The following is a 12,194-nucleotide window of genomic DNA, read 5'->3' as shown; positions in this document are numbered from 1 at the left end:
GTCTATGTATGTTCAGAGGGACAAAGTAAGAGGTATAACGATGAATCCTATACTAAAGCCCAAGTCACATTTACATGTGAAGGATGTTGAATCCCACCTTGGCAATTATATTGTACCAAACACCTGTGAAGAGATAAGGTGAGTTAAGGTTTTTGTCAAGCCCCAAAGTTTTGTTAAGCAGCGCAATGATAAGAGCTCAAAAACACATAATTTTTCTAGGAATATTAGGTAAAGTATGATGTCAAATTTGAAGGGCTGGGAAGTAATTTTCAAAATTAATCAAAGGTGGAATAAAATTTACAAGTTTGGTACCAGAAAGAATAGTCCAAAGCTAGCTCAGAAATTCAACATGCCACCACACACTGCTACCATGAGCATCACAGAACTCAAAACAAATTGACAATGCAGCACCATAAATTTGACAAAGCAACTTGAAATTGGACGTATGACCAATAGATGCAAAAGGAAGACAGAAGATTCAGAAATTGAAGCCTTTCTTATTCTTGTTTAAAATAACAGCAAAAGATGAACTTGAGTGCTAAAACTTGGAACTTTAAGCAGAGATGGGACCCAAATTAGAATGCAATCACTTTCCAAGGTTCAAACTTTTAAGAAACAAAAAATAGCCTTGTGGAAAACGATATTGCACAAGCGCAGCCTTGAATGCCGCTGATTGATTTCAATAACAAGACTATAAGATGAGATCAACCAAAAAAGAAAGAATGAAAAGAGACAAATTGGCACAAAATTGCTGCTAGCTGAAAAGAGTTAGCTCGGCATTTTCTGAGTTAAAGAGAGTGAGAGAGATCTGAATAAACCAAACACAGTGGAAAAGCCTGAGCTCAGAACTGGGGAATGTTCAACTTGAATGGACCAAATCTCGCGACCCAAATCGAAATTTTCTTCCTTTTTTATTTATTTGAAACTTTTCTTAGCACCCAACAACTTAGCTGAAAAGGGACTGGACTTAAAAGAGAAGAGAGTGAGTTGAACAGTGAGGAATGAACAACACAATTGTTAAGTGGATGATTGGTTGGGAAAGGACATGAAGTTGAAGAGTATGAGTAACTGAAAGGTTTGGGTGGAAGTGAGTGAAAATGGGGTTGCTTTGAGGATGCTGCAAGTACTTCCTGGTTTTTTAGATTTGAAGCATGAAAGGAATGGTAATGGGTAAGAGTGAGAATAGGGGTAAATGGGACAAGGTTATTTTTTGATAAAATGGGGTGAAGAAAAGGAACAATGTGAATGTAAGAGTGAGACTACGAGATAACGGGTGAGTTGCTGGATTAGATGGTGATGGTGATGGTGAATATGAAGAAGAAGTGAAGAACATGAAACAAAACAAGGTGAGGGAAAAGGGTTTTAAGGGAATTTTACTTTATTATTATTGCTCATTTTTCTTATATTTTTATTATTGAAGGAAAAAGAAAAAAGTTTGTAGTCTACGAGTGATTTTTATGTGCTCCGGGGTCCCGGCACATTTTTTTTTATGGGGCGGACATGAGAGAAAAAAAGAAAAAATTGAAGAAAGAGAAAAGAGAAAACAAAAAATTTGGTTTAGATGTCAATTTTTAAGTGTAAGAAGCATGGTGGTCCTGACCATATTAAAAATTTTCGTAGACTATAAATAAGAACGTACTTATTTTAGTTTAATTTCAAAATATATTACAATTTTATTTTATTAAAATTTAAGAATAATTAATATTCTTATTTTGTATTTTAGAATCTAAAAGATAAGTCATTGTTATTTTTTTTGTTATGAATGTCTTAAGTGTTTAAAGTATGGAGTTTTTCATATTTTTTATAATTATTTTTAATTATTTAGTGAATTTATATTTTAATGTATTTATCTTATATTTTATACCTTGTTGCACCGATCTCACTCAAACTACTTATGGCTTGTCTGAAGCACATGATAAAGAAGATAGGACAGGATAACTTATCATATTCTACTTTTATCTCTTATTTACTGAATGTGCATAGAATTAGGATAACTTATCCTTCCCAATAGGGTTATTTTTTATAGACCGGGCCGGGTCACTGGATGAACCGACCGGGTCATCGATTTTTACGAAAACCGGCCGGATCGCACGGGTCACACCGGTTCTGTAACATGGCCGGTCCAATATGAAAATCGCACCGTTACATAACTGGTTCACGGGTTTCTGGGTCGGTCCGATTTTTATAACATTGGTTATGATGTTAAAGTTGTACTTTTTTTTCTCTCTTCAAAGAGTTATTTGTTGACGTGAAAAGTGAAAAAAAATTATAACTTTAATGTTATAACTATATATTCCTAGGAATACATAGTTATAATGCGGTGACTCGACAAAACCTTATATTCAGTGATTGGACACCAAATGGACCCATATATATATATATATATATATATATATATATATATATATATATATGAGAAAAATGTGTATCATTTTAAAGGATATAAAGTTATGCCATTTTAAGTGAGAGAAAGATATAGATCATGAGAGAAAGTGGGAAAAGAAAGTTTTAAAATTGTGAGTTCCACCACTTTGTGAGAGTGAAAGGACACAAGGTGTGTCATTTAAAACGACACATCTTTTTTTTTTCTTTATTTATTTATTTTCTTATATTAATTGATTCACATTTAAATAGTTATTACTTATTATTCCATTTTCTCTCTCTTCTTTTATTATCATTGATCCATAATTGTATGATTATGATTTAGTAGCCGGAGATAAAGTTATCTAAAACAACTTGAGATAATCATTTATTGACGAAAATCAACGGTTAGGATTTGATGTCAAATTTCAAAGTTTAATACCGTCAAAGGATCCTGCCTTTATATGGGGAGGGATCTTTTGACTATAGAGTAAGACTTACAAGTCATACTCCTCATCTCAACTGTTAATTCCGTCCATGTAACGGTTATCTATACTAATTAATTAATTATTAATTTTAAATAAATAATAACTGTTTGATGGACGAAAATCAACGATTGAGATGGGGAGCAAGACTTGTAAGTCTTACTCTATAGTCAAATTATCCCTTCCCTATTATATATATATATATATAGGTAAAATTATTTCTCTGGCGGCTAGATGTTCAACAATAAATCTTATACTATTGATTAATTATAATTCTCCATATTTATTGTTTTTATCCATATCTATATGGTTATGATTGTAGAAAAGTAAAGCTGATGTATATATTGTTCCAAAACCATATGAAACAAAATAACCCTATGGAATTGGCTAGAGGAACCCTAGCTGCACTCAGACAAGGGATAGAAGTCACCCTTTATATAATTAACAAAAGGAAAAGATAAGTTTATGTTAAAAGCAAACAATAAGATAATCTTTAAAAGATGCAAAAGCGAAGAAAGAAGGGAGATTCTCGTTTGATCTCTCCACTTTTTCTCAAAAGAACACAAAATTTTTAAAGTGTGAAAAGTGCTCGTTGGGTGCATGCTGCTTGCAATGTAGTAATAAAGTGGCCTTTTCCCTTCCTCGAATTCTCAATGACAAAATGGACCCACTATTAAACTCGTTCATGTCTTTGTATGGGAATAAATAAAGTTTGATAAGGTATCGTAAGTGACGGAATACTGTTTCAAATCTTGTGGAGATGCAGTGATTCATGTTTTGGAATGTAACAACGAAATGGGGCCTAATTACCCACTTCAGCTGTTCAACAACTCGTACCCGTGATTCATGTTCTTGTTTTATCTAAGTTTGTCTATATATGATTTGATTAAAACATAAGACTAATAAGAAAGAAGCATTCTTTATGATTAAGTGCTTTGTTTAATTAAGGGTGGTACAAAAATTGTATTATAGGCATCCTTGATAGTGTTTTGCTTTTTCTATTCTTAAAATTGTATTTTGTAGAGTAGTTCACGAAACAACTAGTTCATCCCCGAACTAGTTCCAACACGAATAAATCGATCCCTATCATAAGAGTGTCCTCTCCAGCCACCCTCATTATTTAAACCACCCCCCGGCCATACCCGCAGATGCCCCCGATGAGCCACCAATGTTAGTATTAAATTCTACTTAAATTAATAGTAATTCTCCTATATTCTTTGAGCTAAATAGACTAAAATGCAGGTAAAAAAACCCAAAAAGGTGTGTAAAATAAGTCCATTATGAAATTTGGACTGATATGGCAATTTTGTAAATATGCTGATATTCTTTTGCCATTTAATTACATGATAGCAATTTAGCAGAAGAAATTTGATTATAAGTCATAACTGATTAATTCAAAATTAAGGGATTAATATGAATCAATTTCAAAACTGAATTTGGAAAAGTTTAATTAAATTCTACCAAGATCAGATTTCATTAAGATAATTGCTACAACAGTTAAAACGCACACATGCAATTTTTAAAAGGAAAGTTATTGAAACGAGAATGCTAGAGTTTTAATCTTCATTCTTACTCATTTAACACGTTCTTACTATTCTTGTTTCAGTTTACACTTTAGAAATTAAATTTTTCATTAAAATAGCCATTACATCCACCTTCAAGAAAATTGAAAAAGAATCAATAAAAAAAATTGAATTTCTCGTTCACTTGTGAACAATACTTGAATTCTTTTTGATTCTATACTTTTTACAACTACCAACAACCAGCAGGGCTTCGCATTGGTACCATAGCAGCTACAGATCTAATGGAAGGGGCTGAATCATGCTGAGGATCATCAATATGCCTCTGAAAATAAGCCACCAGCCGATCAATGTCCTCAAACATCTTTTTCAGGAACCTGAATCCTTTTGGGTAAAGCCCAATATACTCATGGTGTGGATTTGAACTTCTTATATAAGTTAATATAAATGTATGTGCCAGGATGATCATGAGCAATGCCAAAACTATAGACTATGCGCATGGGATTCTCGCCTTTCTCCCACTTCAAAAGTTCATCAACTTCCAACTTTGTACCCCTCCTGAACTTGCGATAATTTAACATTGCCTTTAAGTGAGTCACCAAGGGATCAACATAACGGTCCATAACCTAAGCAATAATGAAAAGGGGAAAGTAAATCATAGTGTCGACAGAAAAGCATCCAGAAAACCAGGGGAGTGACTAACCTCATCTAAATCCTCAAAAGTGTCCTCTCCAATTTTTAACGTCTTCCCAATTCGTAGTAAGCTTGTGATGTCCTTGTGTTCCTTCCCACCTTCAACTATGTCCTTGTGGTCATATACTCCATCATGAATTTTAAGAGTTAAAGTAAGATACGATGGTCCACGTGAACTAGGGCGGATAATACTTTCTCCAGGATCTTTGTCAGACAAGAACTGCATAAAGATAACAGGTAAAGCTAAAGAATGAACCTTATTAATCACAAAACTTTGCTAAAGGACATACATGATTAATCTTTTTTCTTTTAAAAGATTACTTGCTCAGAAGATGGTGTTTAGATCAAATCCTACCAAATTTCAAGTTTGTCACCCAAGAATCCACACCAACTTTAAGAACTAGAGCTACATTTTATTTTTTGAATTTATGATACCTAACCACCAAAAATTTGAGAGAAAAAATTTATTTTAGTTAGTATCACAGGTTTTATTCTTCTAAACAAGCAGCAAATAGACAAGAGGATAATAGAAGAAAATGTTACTAAGGAGCCTGCAGGGATTGCCTCCTGTTGATATTGCAGTGAAAGGTAATATCTAGGCATAGAATGGCAAAGGTAGGTAGCATCAGTTCAGTATGCATCTACCACAAAACTCGATAAATCGATTGGAAGTGTTCACATCCAAACCAATATTACCAGTACAGACAACCAATTGAAGTCTAGGAGACAATCATCAATGAATAAAATTCTTCATCACCAAGAATTCAGTTCTAACTTCTAAGACATATTGACATGTGGATGCACAGAAAATTAGCACAATCTCAACTTTGCAAAATCTTATGATTCTAACAAAAGGTCAATAAATCACATGGTATAACATAAAATTACTCAGAACAAACCTCCATTGCTTCATCAGCAGTTATGTTCTGGAAGCATGGATGAACAATCATCCTTGGCTTGAAAGGCTTCTTTGCAAGCTCCTTTTCTTTCCGAGCTTTGCCTTGTTCACTTTGTAAACAGCTCCAGTTTTCATGGAAATAGGGGTCAAGATCACAATTATTCTGTAACCGATTACTTCTCATTTCACTATCCCTACAAACAAGGAAGACTTGATACCTATTCTTTTGGATTGACTTTATTTTACAAGTGAGCATGTCACCTTCACGTAGCCTATCAGATAATTCAATTATATCTCTCCAGTCATCCGTATAGTCTTCTTTCATGAGGATTCCAGTCATTCCGGTTTCGAGTCCACATATTGCTTTCTGGGCTTGCACTCTGCGAACTGTGGCTTGGACAATTTTACCCTCAGCAAGGGTCCCCTCAGTCTCACCTGAAATCATATAGAATTCATCATCCTGACTTGGTTCTTCATATTTCTTACGCCAATCCTGAAAACCTTGAATCAATTCTCCTTTTATATCATAGAAAGTTTCTATTTTGTTCTGACGTCCTTTCCCAGCTGCATACTCCTCAACATCCAGGTTTTTTAAATAACCAGGTCGGTCTCTCACATGCTCAATGGCCATCTTCAGCGCATCTTCCTCATACACATCTTTGGCCAACTCTTCTGCAAGAACATAAGATTCTGGATGAATTCGTGTATCATCCAGCAAATCAATAACGTGGCTGCTGCTAGCAGCCAACCCACTTCGCTGGACACGTAAGAAACCAACCGCATTGTGAAACACCTTTTTACCAAGTTTATGTTCTATCAAAAAGTCCTTCCGAGTAAAAATTGCACCAGCTCTTACCAAGGATCTCTGTAAGGATGCAGCCTTCCGTGGACCAAGCCCAGAAATAAATTGTAATGGACCAAATAACCATTCATGACTTATTGCTAAATTAATGTCTAAGCCAATCTGATTGGTCACATCCACCATAACCTGCTCAACCATCCCAAATTTATCATCTGGGTTGAGAAAGCTCTCCAAAGAGCTCAGTTTCCATGATAATATTTCCCTTCTAGGTCCACATAATGTTGTAACCATTGCCAATGGGTTCTGGAGATATCGACCAAGAGCAACAGCCCGTCTTACTATACCTATTAAGGTAAGAAAAATAGCATCAATGATGGGATTCCTTAAAAAGATGGGGGCAGTATACACCCAAAACAATATTTACCTTGCTGTGAAGGAAGTTGTTCAGAGGAAATTCGAGAATTTTCATAAAGATGGGGAAAGGATTCATCTCCATACACAATGCTGAGCCCATCCATTTCATGCCCAACATCTCTAGGGTTTTCCTCCACCATCTTAAAAATGACCTAATAAAAGTAGAGCAAACCACAGATAAGACCTGCCATACGGCAACATAAAAAGCCTTTTCCAGTAGGTGGGATCAAATGATTAATAAGACCCACCATATAAAAATAAAATAGAACGATTTGAACTGACAAAACCATGACTCAGGCAATCTATTTCAGCTTAATTGTAATTATCATATATCAGCAGCTTGCCCAGAAGGAGGTAAACATGAATACTAATTTTACTTATCAAATGGTTATACACTAACTCTTACTAACCCAAAAATTCATACCACATTTCAATGCAAAAGTGTTATATGATCACAGTATGATGCTTAGGATGTTGAAACACGGTATTTTGGAAAACTCGGTTACATTAAATACAAACCTAGATACAAACAAAACTATTAAATGCAAGTTTGTCCAGAATCGGAACAATATGGAAATTGGAACAGGATTGAGAATTGATCATTCTCGCTCCTTGTTTAGATAGGTAATTGGGATTGGATAAGCACTCCTACAATCTCAAGGACATGTATTACATTACAAAAGTGATGAACCCCCAATTCCATCTCACCAAATTATAGTTGTAAACATAGAAACCAAGATGCTAACCTCATATATATCTTCCTTCAAACGAGTGCAAGACAAGTTAACTGCTCCTAAAACAACAACATGTGGTTGGTGATCTGTCATAAATTTCAACACACGTTCCTGGTCATCCTTCTTCCGTTGTTGGTCATTAACATTCTGTGACCTTAAAGTAAGCGACCGAGTGTAAAGTACATCTAGCACTTCTCCCGATGAATCTAACATGACAAAAGTTGTTTGTGGGTTTCCAGGGCCCCAACAGCAGGCCATAACCCTAGGAGCAGCCTCATTATCGGAGCTAAGATCATTTTCTTTCTGTTGATAAGGTCCCACACAGACCTTATTCCACAAGGCCTTCCCATACTCCATAAGTAACCAATTATTCGCTTTGCTTGCCAAGACACCTCTTGCCTCTTCCTCCATTGATGGTAAAAGAAATTGAAAAATCGCATCATGCTGTATCAAATTCCTCTGTTCATTCCACAGTTGAGCAGATCTGCTAACACTGTCACTAATATAATGCTCACTGAATTGGTCCATTAACTTATTCAGATGCGTTTCAGGCAGCTCAATAGTAACTTCAATGAGTTCATCCTCTTCTGCCTTCTGTATAAGGAGCCATTGCGCATCCTCAAATTCAGACAAAGGCTTCTCCCGCAGCCATTTCACCCCAGCAAACTGATGAAAAGAATCTATTGTTATATTTCCATCGGCAGTAGGACAAGTTGACACGACACTGCGGTCAAGAAAGTGGCTACGAACATGTTTCCTAATGCTAGGCTCACGACTTATCTCAACCGCTGCCTGAAACAAAATAACCATAGGATAAAAAAAAAAAAGACTGCCTTTTAATGATTTTGAACAAGATTAAAGATACTTACCATGTGCCTGGCACCTTTAAGTACTTCTTCAGAGGTATCATACATAGCACACGTAAAGTTAGAAGCCATCTCCTCCGGTGTTTCCTTTGGATCTTCCAACCCGTGCTACAAAGGAGGGCAGGGAAAACAAAACCTTTAGTCTAGGGTCATAACAAAAAGCAGTTCCAAATCTAGGTACACTTACCAGCTCAACCAGAGATAGACATAATCCTAGTTGTTCAGAACTACACCCGAACTTGCTTGCAACCTTCCACAGACCTTGCTTACTGCAATCGCTATACAATGACCTCCTTTTTGGCCTCTTGAATTGTCCTTCATCAACACCAGCTTCACTTGGTGGGAAATGCAATTTGAACTTGGAGTCAACATCAACAACCTCCCTCTCAGATTCTGCCTCCTTTAGTGATCTCATAACTGATTCAAACAATTGCCGATTCAAGTTTAGTCTTGTTTCATCATAAATACGGCGGGATTCTTCTTCAAATCGTTTACTATAGTCTGATTGGAGGGCACTCTTCCGCTTCTGAAGAAGCAACCACTTCCTATCCAAGTCCTGAAGAGCCCAAAGTACCTAAACAATGCACAAGAATCCATTTGCGGTGTTTTAACTATGCAATAAACAAAATAGTAACAAATAACAATTTTACCAAAATCAATGTTAACAGACCTTGTGCCATTTTAGAGTAGGTATCTTGTTTTTCTTATCCCAATTTTCATCACCAGCTTCAGGTTGCTCTAGGTTTTTCAATAAGCTTAAGCACTCCTCCTTCCGATACATAGCAATAAAAGGAATCTAAAAGGACAAAAAGTGCAGATTAGGAAAATAAAGATAAAACTAACAAGAGATGCAAATTATATCACACGTTCAGATAACACTGACATCATATTTTTGCACATGATGCAGTTCCAAAAATCTGATGATATCATCCTTGTCAATTGATATTTGGGAGGTTGAGACTTTCTTGCAAATCCAAGGGACCGCTCCATTTCCAAGTTGATTAACTATCCACTGACTCTCTTCGTCTATACTTCTTCCATCCATCGGAGGAACACCAGTACTCTCCTCTGATATCTGCAAAAAACAATAAAAGTAAATAAATAAATAAAATCAGCTCTCTTACAAGAAAGCACCAAGTAATCAGGAAATTTTGATCTATTTCCATAGATATCTCAGAAGACCTGCATCCTCTCTGGAAGATCAACATTCCTAATCTGGTCATCCTTCTCTGTCATATACTTCTCAGAAAGAACAATAGGCTCAAATTCATCTTCAAGTCTAGTCTCTCTATATTCATGCAATTCAAGATTTTGCTTGTGAGTCTGAAGAAACTCTTCAACATCGCCAAATAATTCTTGAGCTTCTTGTAAAGCTGAGGAAGAGACACCTGGTGCCTGCCTAGTTTTCTTTCTCTTAAGCTTTCGGTGCCTATATAGAATTGCAGTAACAGATCATTAGATCAAATAATAGAATTCTTAACAACAAAAAATAAAGCTTACATTTAAAATACCTCATTGGAGCTCCATTCTCATCAACTTCTTCTTCATCCACAATAAAGTCATCCATTTCATCATCTTCTCCAATGTCAACATCCTCCTCCTCTTCTCCTTGCTCCTCCTCTTCAACAATGTCTTCAAGTGGAGCTCCTGTAATTCATGGAAGGAAAAGTAAGCATATATTTGGTTTATTGGTGCATGTTTGAGCATACAAATTACTTTTGGCATACAAAATGCGGTTCAACATTGAATGATTAGAATTCATTATGCTGTCTAAAATGCCAAAATCCTACATTGACACCCCAAAATACATCGGGACAGAAATGATTGTTTGCACATAATTGTACACTTTTCTTAACATATATTTCAAAATAACTATAATATCAAAATCAAAAACATAAACCAGCACAGCTAGGGCATACCTTCATCATCACCAAACAAACTGTGTTTAAGCTTCTCCTCAGCAGTTCGTCGTCCAACTTTGCCACTTCCAAGAATTTCCTCCTCATCAGATAGCCCAGAGGGCTCCTCAGTATCCCTCTGGCCCTTTTTCAGCCGCTTGAACTTTTTTCTCTCCTGATGAATTATAAAAAATTATTGTCAACAAAATTTGGGTATTATGCATAGTATTTGTTAATATTAATCTTAACACACACACACAAAAACAAAAGTTCCAAAACCTTCCAATGATGAATCTTGATATTATTGTCCTGCAGCAACTCATAGTCATCTTCATCAAGGACATACTCCTCCCTAAAATAGTGGGAATAAATATGTCAAATATTTAGAATGTAGATGATAACATCATGTATGTGGTGAAACTTTAAACAAGTACGGATGAAAATACACAACCAAATTTATTTACATATCATCAAACATTATGTTTTCTTCTCTAAACAGATACGTTCATCAACTTCAACCATAGAGTATAAAGAATAGACCTATTCTTCCTATTCTTCTTCTTCTTCTTCTTCTGCCGCTCCACATCACTTTCAGCTCTCTCTTCTTCTTCATCCTGCTCCTCTTCATCCTCAATGTCATCCACTATAAATCCATCCTTTTCATATTCATCCTGACCTTCTGAACTTTTAGCTCCAGACAACAAGACACTAACTGAAAAATCACATTCATATAAATAGCAAACCTTCCGGTCACAAGAAACAACATTACCACTAAACCAAATGAAAATATCAAGAACAAACAAAGAAGCAAAATACTAAAAGATGCTAAACTCTTAACCATCAATCACATTAGAGCACAAGAGGAACCAAACAGTAAAATGCCAACATCATTTGAACAAACAAACGTACCAACTGAACTGAACTAAAAAAGATGAACGCAACATTCATTCCATCAAACCTCTTTCGCCTTGCCAATCCCTCACGGAAACCCTCCGATTCTTCGAAATCTACAAAACGAACACATTTTAGAAAAAAAGGAAAAACCCTAGTAAAAGAAGTTTTGTTTTCAAGAACCAACCTCGCAGACGACGATGGAGTCAGGGTCGTCGTCGGAATCTTTCTTGAAGGGCTTCTTGGGAGGCGCGTGACCTTCAGAGTCGCCGTCGTGCTCCTCCTTCCACTTCCCCTTTCCGGACATTTCTTGAAACCAAACTGTGTCTGTGTCTGTGTCTGTGTCTGTGTGTGTGTGTGTGTGACATTTAGGATTAATAGATTCAAATAACGAAGAAAATTTGTTTCTAAAAAAAAGAATAACGAAGGAAATAGATGTATTTATAAGAGAATGGCACCTAAACCAACATGCCGTTTTGGCGCCAAAACCTACATACCCTTCAGGCTAACACTAGTACACCACACGCCGTTTCAAACTCGGCGTTTTCAGTGTTTCGTTAATTTTTAGTATTTTTCTTTTTTTTTTAAGAAGTATTTGTCATGTTAAATATCATAACTTTATATTATTTTAG

At 35.8% G+C, this 12,194-nt stretch overlaps 1 pseudogene; it reads right to left on the bottom strand.

Moving 5' to 3' along the window:
- Nucleotides 1-3,886: 3,886 nt before the first annotated feature.
- Nucleotides 3,887-11,869, bottom strand: LOC133316038 (transcription elongation factor SPT6 homolog; annotated as a pseudogene).
- Between the last annotated feature and the right edge of the window lie 325 nt (nt 11,870-12,194).

Source organism: Gastrolobium bilobum, unplaced genomic scaffold (assembly GCF_033153095.1).
Source record: "Gastrolobium bilobum isolate Gb01-03AN ecotype WA unplaced genomic scaffold, APGP_CSIRO_Gbil_v1 utg12345, whole genome shotgun sequence".
In the NCBI taxonomy this organism is placed as follows: Eukaryota; Viridiplantae; Streptophyta; class Magnoliopsida; order Fabales; family Fabaceae; genus Gastrolobium; species Gastrolobium bilobum.
The sequence above is the reverse complement of the archived record's forward strand: the minus strand, read 5'-3'. Positions and strand labels throughout refer to the sequence as shown.